The 20,187-nt window shown below is 35.8% G+C and overlaps 1 long non-coding RNA gene across 3 annotated transcripts in view; it reads right to left on the reverse strand.

Moving 5' to 3' along the window:
• Positions 1–1,525: 1,525 nt before the first annotated feature.
• LOC107966608 (uncharacterized) overlaps positions 1,526–20,187 on the reverse strand; it is a 59,203-nt gene continuing 40,541 nt past the window's right edge. For 2 of the 3 annotated variants that reach the window (XR_010156967.1, XR_008548045.2), the window contains 2 exons: positions 7,468–7,605; positions 4,176–4,833 (listed from right to left, as the gene is read on the reverse strand). This is a non-coding gene — a long non-coding RNA (uncharacterized LOC107966608). Of the gene's footprint in view, positions 1,943–4,006; positions 4,057–4,175; positions 4,834–7,467; positions 7,606–20,187 lie in introns of those variants that run through there. The other variant, XR_010156968.1, reaches the window with a different exon arrangement.

Genomic DNA, 20,187 nt, shown 5'->3' on the forward strand with positions numbered 1-20,187 from the left:
CTTTTTAATAACTTCCACATCCAAAGTGTTATGTGTGAAGATAAATACATGGAAAGAAATCGCATTTTCACCCTGAAGCCCCTAAGGATCAATCAGTTCTTGATCATCACTGTAATAAATTTAGCAAGTGTAAACAACTGTGTGTCTTCTCATTCATTCAAGCTTTTAGCATCTGGTTCAATGTCCTCCTTTCACCCAAACCCTTGCCAGCAACTTGGCTGATATCAGTGTGTACATGAATGACCCAGATGAACCTTAGCGTCTGTTTTTTAGGGTAATTCTCATGATATCTAATGTTAGCTATGTAATGAGCATTGTGTTATGCATATTTATGACTCATTAACCCATTCTTACCTCATGTAAAATTCCTTTTTAATAACTTCCACATCCAAAGGGTTATGGTGTGAAGATAAATACGTGGAAAGAAATCGCATTTTCAGCCTGAAGCCCCTGAGGATAAAATAGTTCCTAGTCATCACTGTAATAAATTTAGCAAGTGTAAACAACTGTGTGTCTTCTCTTTCACTCAAGGCTTTAGCATGTGGTTCAATGTGCTCTTTTCACCCCAAGACTTGCAGGCAATATCAGTGTGTACGTGTATGACCCAGATGAACCTTGACTTGGCTGATATTAGTGTATACGTGAATGACCCAGATGAACCTTAGCATCTGTTTTTTAATCTCTCATTTCCACCATCATAATTCCACATTAGTAAACTACTTCCATAGATAGATATGTAAACTTATTATCTTATAATTATCAACTCTTGAAACATTAAATCTTTCAATTCTGTAATTATGATCTCAGACCAATTCAGTTTCTTCAGGCTGATTTTCCCCATAAACCTTTCCAATCCTCTATTTTCTCCCATTCCTCTCTCGTCTTGTCACCACCTTTCATATATACCCTTGATCATATCATCTACCTACCTCTTCATCCTCTATATTGCCAATATTATCATCTTTCTCCTGTTACATTTCTCTGAAAAATTCAAATCTGGACCAATGTGAAAAATTCATCTGCATCAGATTTGCAGAGTATTGTTGCTAAAAATAATACAATATTATATTACAGGTTGTTGCAACTACAAATTCATGCTCCTTGACCTCAACTAGAAATTCTACACTGGCCAGAAGTGTTTCTCTATTTAATTTTACTTCCTAATCCTCACATCATCAACAACTACAATAATATGGTGAGTTCCTATTATTTTTCCTGCCCAAAATAGTACCCTTCCTTCTTCTAGGAAATTCTTTTTGAATGGGAGATGGCACCTTCTTACAGATGTCATACCACTATCTGCTGTGGAGGGTTCCAAGTGGGCACCTGGGCCAAGCTTAAACAGTTTTAGTTTCCTGTTTACCCAGAAATATTTGATTGATACAGAAATGAAAATATGGCCAAAGCAGATAAAATGCAGTTCCTCCACAGATACTTTTTTTAACTAGAAGTGAAAAAGAAGAATGGTAAGGAAAAAAAACAAAATGAAAAGGGTAAGAGAAAAAAGAAGGAAGAGAACCACAATCACAGTAGAAATGTATAAATACGTTCACATCCATAGTGACCTCTGAGAGCCAGAATCCAAACCTAAATATCTCTGATGTGCAGCCAGTTCTTTTTTTCTCTCTCTCTCTTTTTTTAAATTACATTTTAAGTTCTGGGGCACAAGTGCAGAATGTGCAGTTTTGTTACCTAGGTATACACGTGCCATGGTGGTTTGCTGCACCCATCAATCCGTCACCTACATAAGGTATTTCTCCTAATGCTATCCCTCCCCTAGTCCCCCCATCCCCCGACAGGCCCCAGTGTGTGATGTTCTCCTCCCGGTGTCCATGCGTTCTCGTTGTTCACCTCCCACTTATGAGTGAGAACATGTGGTGTTTGGTTTTCTGTTCTTGTGATACTTTGCTGCAAATGATAGTTTCCAGCTTCATCCACGTCCCTGCAAAGGACATGAACTCATCATTTTTTATGGCTACATAATATTCCATGGTATATATGTGCCACATTTTCTTTATCCAGTCTATTAGTGATGGACATTTGTCTTAACCACTATCATACAAACACTCACAGCTCTCCCTATGCTTCCTACATGCCACCACCCCTCTCACTCAGAAGATGACCTTGAGTCCCATTTTAAACAGAAAATATACGTCATAAGAGGGGAACTCCTGCAAGTTCCTGCCACTACACTGGCACAGGTTTTCACGTCCACACCCTTTACTTCATCTCTATTTGATAGGATGAGAGAGAATCCCTCTCTCAGAGGCTCATCACCCCAGTGCTCTGTTTCTAGCCGGCCTGCTCAGCATTACCTGCTCCTTTGATTATTTCTGTTCTCTCCTATGTCCCCAGCCTCATTTTCATTACGCCTTTTCCCTGTCAGTATAAAATCGCACTCAAATCTTGCAATTCTTAATTAAATTTTTTTTCAGCATATCCCCATCCAAATACTATCCTGCTGTTTTCTTTCCCAAATGATCAAGTCCTTTTTCTTTCATTTGGCCTCTGGTACAGGAAACTAGATTAATCATAATTTGTCATTCATGATGATATGTGGTCATCATTTCAAGCCTGGTGATTTTATTTAGTTGATTTCTTGCTTTTAATTCTGTAATAATCTGCTTTGAAAGCACCATCTCAAACAAGAGTCAATTTCTTCAGATAAGCTCTTGCCTCTCCATCCCAGCCCCCTGGCTTTCCCCTTTCAAGCTGCCATCCTCCTGAGTCCTATGTCATTCAATCCATGGCTTTCCTTTTAATATAGTTTTACTGTATCTATGTATTCTTAAAAGTATGTTGTTTCACTTTAGTTGTTTGACCTTATAGAAAGAATGTCATTTAATATTATAATGCCAAGATTTATCTCTTTTTAAATGCCACTCTGATTCATTTATTTTGAGTGCTATATGGTATGCCACAGCATTTACTGTTTATCAGGTTAAGGAATTCTATTCATCTTTTTCTAACTTATGAAGAGTTTCAAAATGATGAATGGATATTAAATATAATCAGATGTTGCCTCTGGTTTCTTTTAATATGATGAGGGGTTAGACATATTTATGGATTTTTTAATATTAAACCTTCCTCATATTCTGGGATAAACCAAAATTGGTTATAGTTCTTTATTAGTTTTAGACACTGTTTGACTCTATGTTCTTTGTATTTATATTAATAAGTGAAACAGCCCTGTAATTTCCCTTTTCCACAATGTCTTTTTATTTTTGGTATCTGGGTTATTCAGACCACATAGAAGCAGCTTGGAAGAAGCTGCTCTTTGCTATTGTCTGGAAGAGTTCCTCCCCAGTAATTCTGTGCTGTGGAATGCTTTGTTCTATTCCATTCATCAACTTGTCTCCAAATACTCCTTTCAGATTTGTTGACATTTCTTGTCCGTTAATGTCCTCTGCTCTCATATTTACCACTATATATCGAAACAGAAGATAATCCTCAAGCAATTAATTTATTGCTGCATACTATTGCAGAACATTAGTCAACGGACTAAATCTTAAACCAAGCCCTCTGGAAATTTGCAGTGCTTAACTTCAGACGGACAAAAGAGTGCAGGTTTCACATCTCATGAATTTACATATCCCATGCAGTTGCAAGTGTTCTGCAATATATACCACCTTCTTGGGCTGAAAAGTTAAAGTTTGCAAGTATTTTTTGTAAATACAAATAAATATTTTATTTTAAAAACTATTTCTTTATATTTCAGCCACATGGGCTTCAGGAGAGTTCTGAGTTAGAAATTTAAAAGTATTTTCCCCTAACAGTCTGCCACCAGCCCCCATGTATTTTATAAGGATTAGTATTCGCTCCCAAACTTTTTGTTTGGGGGCACAGGAAAAGATTGGCCAGAGTTTCAAATTTTTCCTGGAACAATTATTATTCTTTTCATTTTTTCAACTTGTATTGAAGGTCCTGATAGATAGGGGAGACAAATATTTGTGCTTAGTCAACAATTTTATATTCATATTTTCTTTATTTACAATTGGTACCTTACCAGTTTAAACTAATTCCTGATGATGTGCTGTATTCTTTTTCTACCACCTGCTGTAGAAAATAGAAATAATATCTTACATCCAGATGACATGGATTTATTGTATGAACTAAATAGAGATGATCTCAATTCAAGTACTACCAACTAATTACTGTAATAAAAATAGCCTTACCTGGCCCCTTCTTTTTCAGCCAGGGAACTATCCTACCTGTGCAGAAACTTGTTGGGTTACACACATTCCTCTGAGCCAAGACCAGCTTCTTCAGCCTCTGTCCCACAGTAGATCCCATGGGAGCCCAGTCTATTCTGTAGCCTCTCCTGCTGCAGTTGGAAAACTTTCCATTTGTGCAAGGACCTGCTGGGAGACACATGCCCACTTGAGCCAGTGTGATAGGCACAGCAGCCTCCATTTCACAGTAGATCCTGGGAGAGTATAGTCTCAGATTTTGCTCCTCCTTTTGAAGTTGAGGAATTACACCACTGGTGCAGAGACCTGCTGGGTGATGCACGTCCATCTTAGCCAAAAAGATAAGCCCATCAGCCTCCTTCCCACAGAAGATCCTGGGAGAATCTCAGTCTCAAACTCCAGTCTCTCTTACTGAATTTGGTGAACTATTCCACCTACTTAAAGATCTGCTGGGAGGCACACCAATCTGAGCCAGCGGGACAGTCTTCTGGACTCAGGACCCTGGCCAGCATCCCCACACAGACTCAGTATCCTACTTGGTTCTTCCCCAGGTCCATCTGGGCCAGAAAGCTGCATCAACTTCAATGTCCTTGCAAGACTTGGAATAAGCTTGGGCTTAGAATGTCTTCTAGTGCTGGGACAACTGGAATGGACAGAGAATCAGGGAACACAGCAGTCAGTATGTTTAGAATCCCTGAAAGGCCCTCTAAAGAAGGACAGACACAAACAAAGCCAAACTGTGAAGACTGAAATAGATACCTAATCCCTCAATGTGCAGACACGATTGCATGTCTGCAACTAGAAAATTCAGGGAAATATGACCTCACCAAACAAACAAATTAAGGTGCTAGAGACTTACCCTAAAGTGATGGAGAGGCATAATCACTCAGACAAAGAATCAAAATAGCTGTTTTAAGGAAGTTCAGTGAACTTCAAGAAAACAGAGAATAAATTTATAAATTTATCAGAGAAATTTAACAGAGATTGAAATAATTTTTTCAAAAATCAAACACAAATACTAAAGCTGAAAAACAAAGTGAGGAACACCTATGGTAGAAATATTTCTCAGGTATGACAACGTCCAAAAGCCTAATTAAGGATCAAGTAAAAATTGGCATTCTTCTTAGTATGTGGTTTGTATTTAGCCCATCAACACTGCAAGTTTTGCTACTGGGCTTGTTTCTCCCTTTGTTTTGTTAAAGGGAAGCTCAGAACCACTATCATGTCTCACTTCTTATCAGATATGTAGCATCTTTGTTGTATGAACTTTTTATACCAACTGTATCCCTGGTATATCTTAATTTCCTATCTTGATTTAACCTTCATTCATCTTTATTCACCTGTTTATTTTTTATTCTACTGTAGTTTATTTGTATGTAAAAGTCACTTTTCTTCTTTTAGGGGAAAAGGATAATATAAAACAAAACAAGGATCTCCACACAGGATGAAATGCAAGCAAACAGCTAAACTGCATCACTAGCTCCACTGCCCTCTCTAACCCGATATCTGAACTAGAGTGACTACTATAAAAACAGAGGTCTCAAAAAGCTTTCATTCTACATTTGTTCTACCACTTACTCAGAAACTTTTATGATATACCTACTGTGTGCCAGGCACCCTGATAATTGTTAAGTTTACAAAAATATGTTTAAGTTTATGGTCCTGGACCATCCACCCCCAAACCTCAAATTCAAATAAGAAAAGCAGATAAATATACAGATAAGTGTAACAGAGTGTGTAAATATAATACTTTAGTAATAATAGAATGAAAAGCCTCAGGTGTTCAGAGAAGTACAGAGAACTATAGGTACAAGCTAGCTGACCACCCCTGCAAGGTGCATTATTCAGTAAATAGTCTACCTCTAGAGTTGAAATGTAAGGTAATTGGCATGTACATCATATCATACTATCTATGCTGAAGTAATTTAAAGTAAATCAGACATTGTAAGATGTATTGTCTCTTTTGCCCTACCTTGATTTCAGCTACAGATACATATTTCTCCAACAGGAAGTTTACTCACATAATGCATTCCTTGGGATTTGGCCAATTTTAGACTTGGCCCTTTACCCCACTCTTTCTATAAGGAAAGAAACAAACTCCTGTCCTTGCTCTGTTTCTGTTGTTTTTAAGCATGCTCTTGGGGGGTCTCATTCTTTACTCTCAAAGTATATCCCTTCGAAACAAATCTATTGCTCCTCCTAAGGAGAATCCTGATAATTCATATAAGCATTTTAACCCAGGTCTGTATGATGTTAGAGCCTGAGATTTTAATCTTTCCTTTATGCTAGATCATCTGTATTATATTATTTAATATCAAGAAAATATATGACTGATAAGACTTGAGATGTTTAGTAAAAACTTGATTAACAATTATCAATTCAAGAACAACTATACCACTGAGTTTTAGAAGGGAGATGAAATATAAATAAAATAATTCTGGAGGAGTCCTTACTGTCTTATTTGAATGGATTTGTCATTTGTCATAAATATGTATATTTGAAATAACTTTAGAATAGTTTCAAGCAGCATGCCAACAAATGGAATTTAAGGAAATTGTAATTACAGTCCTTTCACTTAGCAGATTAATAATTTTGAGTAAGGTATATTTTAATTAAACTTTAAGTTCTGGGATACGTGTGCAGAACGTGCAGTTTTGTTACATAGGTATACACGTGCCATGGTGGTTTGCTGCACCCATCAACCCGTCATCTACATTAGGTATTTCTCCTAATACTATCCCTCCCCTAGCCCCCCATCCCCTGACAGGCCCCGGTGTGTGATGGTCCCCTCCCTATGTCCATGTGTTCTCATTGTTCAACTCCCACTTATGAGTGAGAACATGTGGTGTTTGGTTTTCTGTTCTTGTGTTAGTTTGCTGAGAAGGTTTTATGTTTCATTTGCTTCCTCTGATATTGGTAAGTGTTCTCACCTCCTTAACTAGTGTGAGTATGGAGATTCTATAACTATAACCAGCAAGGAATAATTAACCATTGGTCACCTTAAAACTATATAAAATAAGAATGAGGGTTTCTCTTTGGAAAAGTGGAATTTTTAACGGGTGGGACTTTACATTTCATATCTTTCAATCCCTTCTTTCACCTATAAGGAATCAGAGAAGGAAAGGAATGCCTAACAGTAAAGAGCTGGGTTAGAATAACTTTTCAATTTACTATACTGACCTTGAAACCCGTATCTATATCATTCAGCCTCTTCATACATCTTAGGTACAGGTGAAAGTGTAGTTTAGATGACATATGACCAAATGCTCTGACTTACCTTTTAGCAAACATTTTAGAATCCAAGCATCCAAATGAGGGCCTGCTGTCATTGGAGGTTCTAAATTCATCCTTACAATGCCCTTGACTTTCATGGTTCTCTCTCTCTGAATTTTTTCAGTCCCCAGTTGGCTCAGCTCTATATAGAAAAAATACACACAAGTACATCAGGCTAATCGTGCAAAACCAAACCTAAGTGTGGTGATTAATGTCACAAGTTTACTGACTAATTCATTCAATAAATGTTTATTCAGCACCTATTATAAACTTATTTATTGTTTGTTCCCCATTATCCTTCTTCCTTTTCTAACATCTTTTCTAACAGCAAAGGAATTTCTTTTGGAGGAATGACCTCTTTTCTATCTAATACAACCTGGTTAGATTCTAATTAGCAGCCTTTTCTCCTTAGGGGGAAAGTAGGCATATCTCAGGCAGGCCATCAGATGTTCTTTCCTATAATTTGAATCTTTGGCAAAGAGTCTAAGATATTGAAAGTAGTTGGAGTTCCATCTTGACCAGTGGCAGCATTCTTATCAGTGGCTAATGGATCATTAGTCCTCATCTCCTGTCAACAACATGAGCTCTGAAAATCCTCACTGCAATTTAGCTTTTGCTTATATTACCCATAGTTGTTTTCTCTTGTTTGTAACCAAAGAACTTAGCTGATAAATTACCTATCGTGTATTCACTACTATGTTAGATGCTAAATACTAATGACAGAAAAAGAATATAAAGTAATTAAAACACAGATCCCTATCCTTGAAAGATCTTTCTGTACAGTTTTAAGGTACAATACATGCATATAAGAAACAAATACAAAATGCAAGAGGTCACTAATTACCAAATAGACTGTTTCAGACAATGAGAGTTGTTGGAGTCCAAAGAAGACAGGGAAGATCAGTAAAGGGTAGGCCTTAAAAAATAGGTATTAGATGTAATAGCAGAAGAAAAGGGAAATGACCTTTTAGAAGTGAATGGTCAAATACACGAGAACTTTGAATTCAAAATGAGCAAAGTGTGTTACAAGAGTAGTAAGAATTGTTCTTCAATAAGATGATAATCTTCTCAACAATATAGGATCGCTTTATTTAAAGGAAATGAGTAAAGCGAGAAACTGAGGACCAACAGCGGTCTTGAGGAATGAAATGCTCACAGAGGGTACTGGAAGGAGGAAGCCAGGAGCAAGCCAGCAAAGGAGTCTAATACATGAGAGATGAGAAAGCAAAGAATCAAGGACATTTGAACTGGTCTTTCGACAAGCGTTTAACTTCTCTGGTCCTCAATTTTCTCATCTGTAAAATGGGGGCAATCATGGTACCACCTTAAAGGGTGTTGTGAGGACAAGGTTAGTTATTAAAGTACTTACAATATTTGGGCTAGATTAATAAGTAATACAAATCTGCATTTTCAAGGAGAGTATGACCTCTGTTGCTCAAGCCTCCAAGAAGTTCAAGTACAAGTCAAGAAGTGCTCCTGGATTTAGTTTCTTGTTCATTATTGACTATCACGAAAGTAATTTTGAGACAGAATGTGACAATTGTATAAAGAGAGAGTGAGTGCTGAAAAAATGGAAGGTGTTGGATTTTTATTCAAAAGTTTGATAGTGAAATGAGAGAAATCATTTTATAAAGAGCAAGCAAGTACGACAACATTCCAAAGGCAAGGAGGAAGGGAATAAGGATGAGAATATATTGAGTTTCAACCTAAGATTTTCATGGAAGTCAAAGAAAAATCCAGGACACAGAGTAGTTTATCTCAGGGAATTGATTGCTTCTTCTGTGTGTGAAGTAAAAGTATGTTAAGAGTGAAAAGAATGCATTGAAGTGGAGAATAAAATATATAATGAAATTCAGGACCAATGGACAGAATGTTATCAGGAAAATAGAAGAGGCCAAATTTTGTGAAGAGGCCGAATTTTGCTTGTGAAGACAAAGTTACAGAAAGCTGTAAAACACCAGAAAATGGCAAATCTTCGTATATCTTATTGAGACATTCTACTATCTTAAGAAATTTCAAGTTCAAGTGCTCCCTAAACACTATCCTAGGGTTGAGTCAGGAAATCATTTCTATCCAGTTAGGACTTCATAGAACTGGATATCCACCCAAAAATATATATTCTAAAATTGCTTATCTCAGAAAAGATTTTAGTTGTTATTCATAAGGTGGAGTTCCAGCATATACAAAGTTAACTTACATAGATTTGGCCATTACATCCTTTGTAAAAATAATTATAAATTCTGTCATTCCATTATATGAGCTTAAGCTAAAGAGTGAACACAAAAAGAGAGCTATGTCCCAGAGCGTTTCTTACAGCAATGAGCTGTCATTTTGCTAAGTAATATTCTAGTTCACACAACGTGACCTGTAAACTCTAGCCAACTTCTCTTCGGGCACTTAAACATACACACACACACACACACACACACACACACACACGCACGCACACAACTTTTTTTTTTTCCTGCTAGACTGCAATATTTGTTGCTCTTGGCTTCCTGGTATCCAAATGCTCTCCCACCCCTTGTTTGAATCCTGATCTCCCTTTGGGTGGAATTTCCCCATGATTAAGTTTCTCATGGGAGAGCATTTCCTATCTCTTGTTGCTCATGGTTTATCCCACCAAAAAGAAAAGAAAAAAAAAAACCTATCTTTGACTGCTTCCTGGTACAATTAAGCAGTGGACAACATCACCTGAGCTCAATCCACTAGAATTTGTAATCAGAAGAAAAGGATGCAGAGACAGAATAGCTATTTGAAGTCCCAATCTATTACAGCAGAAGTACTGACGCACAGACCAGAGTCTATCCATGCAGCCTGGCCTTTGAATGCCTCTTGGTTTTTGCCCATTTATCAAATCCTATTGCCTGTTGATTCCCAGTAAAGGATAATCTCTTGATAATCTTCTAATAAACAACTCTTTTGCTTAAAAAATGTCAGTGTCATTTTTTGTAACCTGTAAACAAAAAATAATAAAAACAATACTCACTGACACTCTAAAAGAAGAATTGACCACGTTGAATCTATTGAGAGGCAGAACATCAATATCACAGGTGGCAACTGCTTAGGAGAATTTCAGATGCAGTTTTGACTATGAGATTTTGCCTTGCATGCTGACATTGGAACCTAACTTCCACTTACTAAGTACCTCTACTGCAGTATCACATATCACAGTGAAATATTGGAAGCAAACTAAAAGTTCTACATAGGAAATTATCTAAAAAATAAAAATCCATAGGCTATATATGGATTATCATGCAACTATTAAAATTGTATTATTAAACAATATAAAATAACATTTTAAATGTTACTGTTATTACCAAATCATTTGGCTAGTATGACCCCATATTTACTCATTATTATCTTTAGAAAAATGACTGAATATTATATGTATTGTAGGTTGATGAGTGATTTTTTCTTTACATTTTTATTTATGTTTAAGTTTGTTACAATTAACATATATTGCTTTTGTAATTAGATCTTCAGCACTCTAGCAATGTTATTGTAAGTAAGTAAGAAAAGCCCCTTGTAGTATCTTAGTGCCTAATTTTTTTCTCTTTTATATTCTTCCCAAATAAATCTTTACTTTTCAATCCATCTAAAAAGAGTGAAATTTTCTTTTTTTTAATTATAACTCAAGCTATGGAAGATTAAATTTATGAACTATATTTTTTACAATGTATTAGTTTGGTATAAACATATTTAATCAAGCTATTGGTTAAAAAGCTTATTTTTTGCTTTTAGTTTTATTTCAGGAATTAAGACTCAGAAAAAGCTCAGCTTTAGATAGAAATTTCCTCATTTGGTCATTCTTTGTTTCCTACATAGCAATCCAAATGACACATATCTTAGTAATCTCATGCCCACATACAGAACTCAGAAAACCAATTTTTTTACAAAAACAATATTTAACCATGGCTGAAAATAATTTTCAATGGGCCATATCCTTAGCAGGTCTTTAGAATCTTACTAATCTGTTCTCATTGTTATTATTGATGTTTTTGGTATGGGCACCCAACCCAGAGAAATATTCACCTGTAGTTCTGCGTGCTACATTTTATCACTGATTTTTAGTAGAAAAAAATGGCTGCACACAATAATTATTTTATATTAATTATTTACTTAATAGGGTGATAAATGTCCTTGTTGCCTCCATTTATCAAGTAGAATTTTCACAAAATCCTTGTTCAGTGAGTATATAATCCTATTTTACAGATGAGGAAAGATAGGACCAAGAAGGTCACACAAGTAAGTGGTGGAATATGGTCTACCTATCAGTCTTTCTGCTATAACTTACTGATTTGCAAACTATCTATTCTCATAATTCATTCCAGAGCATGTAATGGAAATTGTTGAACCATACGTGTAGTAGAAGGTGGGCACAGTTGGCCATTCGACTTGGGTCTCAGAACGCAATACTTTAGGAAACTCCACCAGGGTCCACAGTTCGGTCTTTCTTATCCATGTGTCTGCAACTTATTGAAGCAACACCTCTATATTAAAATTCATTACAAACTAATGAATGGTGCTGAAATCAAGAGTTAATTAGAATAGAATATAAAGAATCATCTAGTAGAGCAGGGTGTAGTGGCATTTGCCTGTAGTTCCAGCTACTCAGAAGACTAAGGCAGGAGGATCATTTGAGCCCAGCAGTTAGAGGATATGGTGCACCCTTATGGCACCTGTGAATTGCCACACCAACCTGGGCAACATAGTGAAACCCCATCTCTAAGAAAAGAAAAAAGAATTATCTAGCATAGACTAGGATGTTAGAATGTATTATATTATGAGACATTTCAAGTCAGTGAACATATGATGGATTATTTAACATATTTAAGATATACTAACAAGTATATTTAACAATATATTAATGATTTAGGAAAAGTAGTATATTACTATTCCAAATCAAAATATATTTTAGAAAAATTGAACATACAGGCATTTAAAAATATTAAGAATCATAAAAGCACTAGAATAAAACATAGACTGATATTTCTTAAGTGGAATAGTAAAGACAGAAATCATAAAGTTTAAAAGACTTGTAATCAAAACTACAACTTATAAAGAGACAAACTGAGTAAAATATTTGTAGAAAAATGACAATGAAAGAGTTGCTATCCTTATGTGTGAAAAACGTTTATGAAATTAAGAAACAATCCTCAGGTAAGATGAAGCTGCGAGATAATTTTCACATACCCACATCCCCCAACACACACACACAAACTTTCTGCTCCAAACATGTCAATAATTGATCAAATATTTTTCAATATAATAAAAAAGACATAGCTTTAATTTTTTTTTAAAGGTAAAATGTCATTGTAGTTCAAAGACAGAACCAAATACCAAAGGAGCAAGTGGGGCTAAAGTCTTCTGGACTCTGGGTCTGGACACAGGAGAGGAGATGGCTGAAGTGACATTCCCGTGAGAAAATGAAAACTCAAAGTGACCCACAGAGACCCGGGACCAGCATTAAGTTCATTGCTTGGCAACTGGACAGAGATTAGGTTTTCTTTGTATACAAAGATAGACTTTTTAAAAAGTTGTTGCCTTTATGCAAGGATATTGCTTTCATAAAGGTTTTTAATGAGGAAAATAAGAGAAAGCACAGATGACCACCTTCCAGCTAGAAGTTGAACAAACCTAGTCATAATCTAAAATGGGACAGGAGCTTTAAACCTTGGATGTGACCTGGTTTAGGAGTGAAAGCTTCATGGAGCTGGAAGGAGTCAACTCACAAATAACCTCAATATTATATTGAGACAGGTAAATATTCAAGTATGAGTGAAAAATGAGAGAAAAATGTTCCAATCAAGATAAGTCTGCATATTGCACTTTTGTTACACATGAAGAAAATCCATAAATACAGCCAAGAAAATAAACTAGATTAATTTATCCTGATAAAAAGGAAATAAAGCAATCCAAAAATGATTTTAAAGTAAGTGTTCTGTGGTATTTAGGGATAAAATAAAACTAAAGGGAAAAGGAAGATAATATGACAAATAAACTAATACAAAATATAAATGGATATAAATATAGCTATTAATTGAAATAGAGTATACTGAAATAAACTCTGAATAGAAGTCAAAGAGAAATTAATCAAAATGGAACACAGTAATAATGAATTTACCAAGAAAAGATCACAGTGAGATAAAGAAATTAAAAGTTATGAAAAAGCACTTAAAATATCCTAATGAAAAACATTTTAATAAAAATTCCAACAGAAGAGAACAGAGGAAATGACAGGTTTATAACATTCAAAAATATAATGCTAAGAGTATTTTATAAGAATGTGAATATTCACACTAAAAATGCATACTAAAAATCATAAAGACTACCAGATTACAAGAAAAGCTTTGTCACAAAGGGATGACTTCGACTCAAAGCAGACATGTCACTAGCAACAAAATATAGAAGGAAATTAGTCATAGATTCAAAGTGGTAAGTTAAAATAACTGTCAACCTAAAGTTCTTCACCTGAAGAAGTTATTATTTTCAGTCAATGAAAAATAAATATACTTTCAGGCTTCCCATGTAAGAAACTCTATTACCCACACAACTTTGCTGAAAGAATGATTACTAAGGGTCCCCATTAGAATGTTCATTATAACATTGTGTGTAGAAGTAAATATTATAATGAACTGAAGTATCTATGGACAGAAAAATAAATCTTACAAATATGGTATTGAACATTACATAGCAGTGAAAATGAATGAACTAAAACTTCATAAAATCATGGTTTTCTTATTGAGATCTTAGAACAATTGCTCTAAAGTTAAAGACGGATTCTTTCAGAACTACAGGTAAATATTTCTCTGGGTTGAATGCCCATATCAAAAAACATCAATAACAATGTAAGTACCGCGCATTAACTGATAGCGTGACTGGAACTCCAAAAACATCAATGACAATAATGAAAACAAATTAGTAAGATTCTAAGAGATTTATTGAGGATATGGCACATTGAAAATTATTTTCAGCCATGGTTAAATTTATTTTTATAAAAAATTGGTGTTCTATTTTCGATATGTGGGCATATGAATACTAAGACTTGTCATTTGGGATGCTATCCGGGAAATACAAGTAATCATAATTCTTAAGCTTATAAGTTATTTGATTATAAGTTAAAAGTAAGCTTTTTTATTTCATTCTTGCATTTAATCGTGTAAAAATTATACATGAAATGAAAGTTTATTACATATTCAGAACTATGATAGAAGTATATGAACATTCTGAAAGGCCAGTAAAGCTGCCTTTAATATTTAGCTTTGAGCTTTTTTTTTTAACCTAGGTAAAAAGAAGTCAGTCATACAATTCTCACTATCAAAAAGGAAGAAAAATACCAGTGCCTCAACAGAGCAAAATTTTTCCGGTACTGAATTCTAAAGAAAGTTTTCTTCATGGTGCTCAATATAGGTAAAATTAAAAATGAGAATAATGTTAACAATGAAATGTGTGTAGAAAATATAGTAGAGAGTTTTCAATATTATTTCCTGTACTCATCTTAAAAAATGAAAGAAAGAAAGGAAAGAAGGGAGATAGGAAGGGGACGAGAGAGGGAGGAAGGGAGGGAATGAAGGGAGAGGAATAAAGGAAAAAAAGGAATATAATTGTGCATTTTAACATAACTACAAGAGGAAAAAGTCATACTCTTAAGGGATAGATCAGTGAAAGCAATTTTGCAAAACACTAGGCTCCCACTGCCCAAATATTTCCTGGTAGTCAGATTTAATTGAAGTATATAATTTAAAATCCATAGAGAAATAGAATGAGTAATCTTAATTCATATACCATAAATATCACTTCTTTTTTATATGAACTGAAGAGTAGACAGTACAAAGCAATGACTATTATTCAGGGTCAGGTATGTGAATATTTTTGTTGCTACTTAAAGTCAATTTTGTATGCTGCAGAAAGTACAGGAACGTGTAATAAAATAAAAGGAATTACAAAAACTGAGGAGACTATGGAGACTTTCTGCTGATGCAGATCTCAAGCTTCTTCCAATCGTGCTTATATGTTTGGGAAAATATTTCAGTGGAATATAACAATAAGACAAAAAACAAATTTTCTTCTTATTCTTTTGATAGAGGCAATAATGAAGCTCAGGGGGCTACGTAAAAATGCACAAAGTGTGTCACATCTTTATCACTGTCTTGATTGCCAGGATACTCGATAATTACAACTAAAATGACATTCAGAACTGCCGTAAAAATACCTCCAATTTCCCCTCGTGAGTTTTGTCCTCAATTGAGTTTTCTGCTTTAACTACAAAATTCTGTCAGGGCTGCTTGTTTTGCATGCCCGAGTCTGACTGTAATAATCAGGTATAGCACCCCAATCCCACTGCTGATACATCATAATATAAGAAGGTGATCTTCGACCTTTTGAATGAAAGCCAAGAACATTTTATTACACATGCTTAAATACAATGAACTATGCAGACTCTGAGATGAGTTCTGATAATCCATTCCTAGTTTACTCTCATGAAAAAATACCTGGAACACTTTACAGTGTAGTTAAGGAAATACTCTCCATTCTAAAGCTCCTATTTCAAATTAAATGACATCTTATCCCATGTCATTCCCAGCTGATAGTCTTTTCCCAGCTGTGCGAGCCCCTTTTTGCTCAATATTAAGTTCTTACTGAGTCAAGTTTGAGAACTGCTGTCATAGATTGTGTAGGAATACACTAGGAAGGATTTCCTACACAATCTATGACAGCAGTTCTCAAACTTGAGCAGATGTCAGAATCAAAGATTCATTAAAACACACACTACCGGGCGTCACTCCTTTAGTTTTTTATTCTGTAGATCTGAGGTGAAGCCTAAGAACTTACATTGTCTACAAATCTTTTGATGATATTGATACTACTGGTCCAGGGACTACTTTGAGTTCACAGAATGTGGACTGCCTACTCTATGAATTAACACAAATGGCTGCATTTTGATACACCTCTTGGCTCCCACTAATCTCAGAACTTTGGGTGCATGTTCTCAGTATAGCTACATTATTTCCTGTAAGATCAATGTTTCCTGTATTTGGGGGACAGAGAATTTAAAATTTTAAATGCTTAATTGCCAAGACCGAAACTAGCTGCTTGAAATTCAAGACGAGAACTCCTCCTCAGCTATTCAGTACCACGGAACTTAAAATATTCAGCAATATCACCAAAAAGCTGTCCAAAGTTGTCTGTCTCCCTTGAAAGCTCAGGGTTAGGATCAATCTCTTCATACCCAACACAAAGTGGTTTGCATTGAATTTAAGAACAGAGGAAGAGAAATCTTCATTTGCCCACTAATTTATTCATTCAAGAAATGATTTCTATTATGTGAAAGCACTGAGCTTTGGCAATAATGAAGAGATGAACAGGACATAAATGTCGCCTGCCTGTGTGGAGCAGACAGTGTAAGTGTAATAAACGTACTGTCAGAAGAAATAAAAACAGCTATGGGAACACACAGCAAATAATTCTGACCTGCTTAGAAATGCCCTTCCTCTGGAATGATGTTTCAGTTGAGACCTCAAGGAAGAGTAGAAGAAAGCTGCTCAAAAGTGGGCAGAGGAAACAGCACGCGGGTGGGCCCAGAGTCAAAAGTGCTCAGTTGTGCTTTCTAAAAATGAAAGATGTCACTGTAGTGGAGGATGGGAAGAAAAAATAAACAGATAAGAAGTAGAAATAAAAGAAGCTCAGAGCAGCTAAAGAGAGAAGGAGGGAGAACAGCATAAATTCAAGCTGAAGAAATCATCAAGAAACAAGTGGGGGGCCTTGTCATCCCTGTCACTTTATCCTTGGGAATAGCCTTGGGAATCTGGACTTTATCAGGAAGATGAGGAGACACAGAAATATGCAGAGTACACAAAATAGGATCTTCGTTTTATAAAACCTTTCTGGCCACTGTGTGGAGAATAGGAAAGCACCACAGAGTTAACGGAAGAGAGGTGTCATGTGAGTAGCCTTCCTTGCCTGCAGCTCAAGCAGCCATGAATGCATCATTATCCTGGACAAAGTTGTTTTGAGTCCACTTAGTACATGTCTGCTGTGAACCTGAGGCAGGAGGTCCTCATCTTTATCCTAATTAGACGTAAGCCAAGTTCACTATTTCGGCCCTGAGTTTCTCATCATTGAAGTGGAAATAATGATATCTGCTATATTAGATGACAAACAAAATTCCCAGAGATAGGTTATCTGAAAGAGCTAAATATCTCATCAAAGCCTATTCAATTAGTTCAAGTGTTTAATGAGATTTGGCTATTTTATTACTAATAAAGAATCATTTGGAAAATTTTGTCTCGGGGCAGGTAAACTTTGCTCATGATAGCAATCTTATTATTGGTTATAATAACAAATTCAAATTAAAACATTTCATAACCCACATTAAAGAAATATTTCCAAAATCACACAGCCCATGCCATAGATTTACAACTCCAGTGAACAAAAATATCCCCTTCCTTTCTCTTCTGCCCCATCTCCCTCCTACCTCCTTTTTCCCCAGTTCTAAATTAGTAATTCAAAAATATGATTATCTAAAATATTCTCCACAAAGAGTGGCTTAAAAACAAAACAGCAGTAACTTCACTATAGCCTCTTTTTCTTTCCTTCACAGTTTTGAACCATATACAAAAATAAACTCCAAAATATTTAAAGAGCAGAAAGCCGGATTCATTAGAGTAGAATTTTAGCATAACTTTCACACTGAGGAGGTCCTTGTTTCTCTTTAAATTAAATGCTTGTTAAATTAAGCAAAGTATCCATCATACTAGGAATACTGGCTAATAGAAGCTCCCCAGTCCTGACAAGAAAAAAGAATAAAGAAATTTTTGTTGTACATAATATTGAAGATTTTTTAAAATTTGCATTCTAGAGAGTTTGCGGTTCATATTGTATGAGGCAAATTGCTCTAGAAAAGTATTATTATCTCAGTAAGCCAAGTCATGGAGGTATTAACCACCATACAGTAGGTGGAGAACTATATTACAGTAATATAATAACAATAAACACAGCCATTATTGAGTGTATACCATGTGCCACACACTGTACCTGATATTTTCTCATTTATCTCTTATAGCAATATATGGTGAATGTATTATTATTTCCATTTGTGTGCAAGGAAACAAACTTCAGAGATAAATCAAAATTCTCAACATTGCACAGTTATTGAACAGTACAGCCAGAAGTTAAACCTAAAGATGACTTCAGAGCCCACACTCTTAACCCAGAGTGATCGCCATGCTGCCTTTCTGATTTCTAAGTCATCCCATTAGAGCCAGTAAACCTTAGAGCCAAATTTGAAATCACTGCTGATCACTCAACAAATAGTTTTATCTAATAAACTTATCACCTCTATCTAGACTCAAAAATGCCTAGCATGAGAACAGAGAACGTGAAGACTTACAGTCCAGGACAGATGACCCTCACTTTTGAGGCCACTAAGTGACATCTGAAACATAACAAGTGTCCATCTCTGTTGTTATGGTCTAAATGTTTGTGTCTTTCCAAAATTTATATGGTGGAATCCTAACTCCCAAGACAGTGGTATTAGAAGCTGGGACCATTTGAGAGGCCTATCCCCTATGAATGGGATTAGTGCTCTTACAAAATAAGGCCAAGGGGACTGGGCACAGTGGCTAACGCCTGTAATCCCAGCATTTTGGGAGGCCAAGGCAGGTGGATCACGAGGTCAGGAGATCGAGATCATCCTGGCTAACACGGTGAAACCCCATCTCTACTAAAAATTAAAAAAAAAAAAAATAGCTGGGCATGGTGGCGGGCCCCTGCAGTCCCAGCTACTTGGGAGGCTGAGGCAGGAGAATGGCATGAACCTGGGAGGCAGAGGTTACAGTGAGCCAAGATCACACCACTGCACTCTAGCCTGGGCGACAGAGCAAGACTCCATCTCATAAATAAATAAATAAATACATACATACATACATACATAAGGCCAAGGGAGTTTGCTCACCCCTTCTACCATGAGGACACAGTGAGAAGGTGCCATTTATGGGGAAGTGGATCCTCACCAGACACATAATTTGCCTAAGACTTGATCTTGGACTTGCCAGCTTCCAGAAGCATCAGAAATAAATTTTGGCTTTTTGTAAGCTACCCAGCTAACGTATCTGTTATAGAAACTCAAATGGACTCAGACAGCTGCCACAGCACCTATTTTTCCTCCTTTTATTTTGTAGTTTCTGACCATGGTCACATCTCTTCTTTTCTTCTTGTTTTTCACACCCTCCCAACATACCCTTTAATTCTACCATTGCCAACCACTGTGTTAGACATTCTAGAGAAAAACAAAATCAGAATACAGAGTTTGTTAATCCTATTCTAGAGGTTGCATACTCAAGCAATTTGACACTGATTTAGACTTCTATAATTTAAATTTGTGCTCATTCAGAAAGGGCTTGACCTGATGACCACTTTGGCAATCATAGGATCTGCTAAACATGTGAAGAGCAAAAATATGATAATTGATAGTGTCCAGCCTGCAGAAGAAGATTGTTTTCAAGCCTCAAAACACTCATTGTTAGCAAGTTTTTTATTTGCTGAATTATTTATCATCTCATGTTTTTTATTATATCATATGTTTAAAATTAGTCTTATAAGAATCTAACTTTACAAATTCAGATTGGCATTTATTATTCACTGCTCCAACATGTGTCTCCTTTTGGTTATTACAATTTATGCTGCTTCTACCTTACACTGCCACAGTAGGTCACGACTAATT

This window comes from Pan troglodytes, chromosome 4 (genome assembly GCF_028858775.2).
Source record: "Pan troglodytes isolate AG18354 chromosome 4, NHGRI_mPanTro3-v2.0_pri, whole genome shotgun sequence".
Taxonomy (NCBI): domain Eukaryota; kingdom Metazoa; phylum Chordata; class Mammalia; order Primates; family Hominidae; genus Pan; species Pan troglodytes.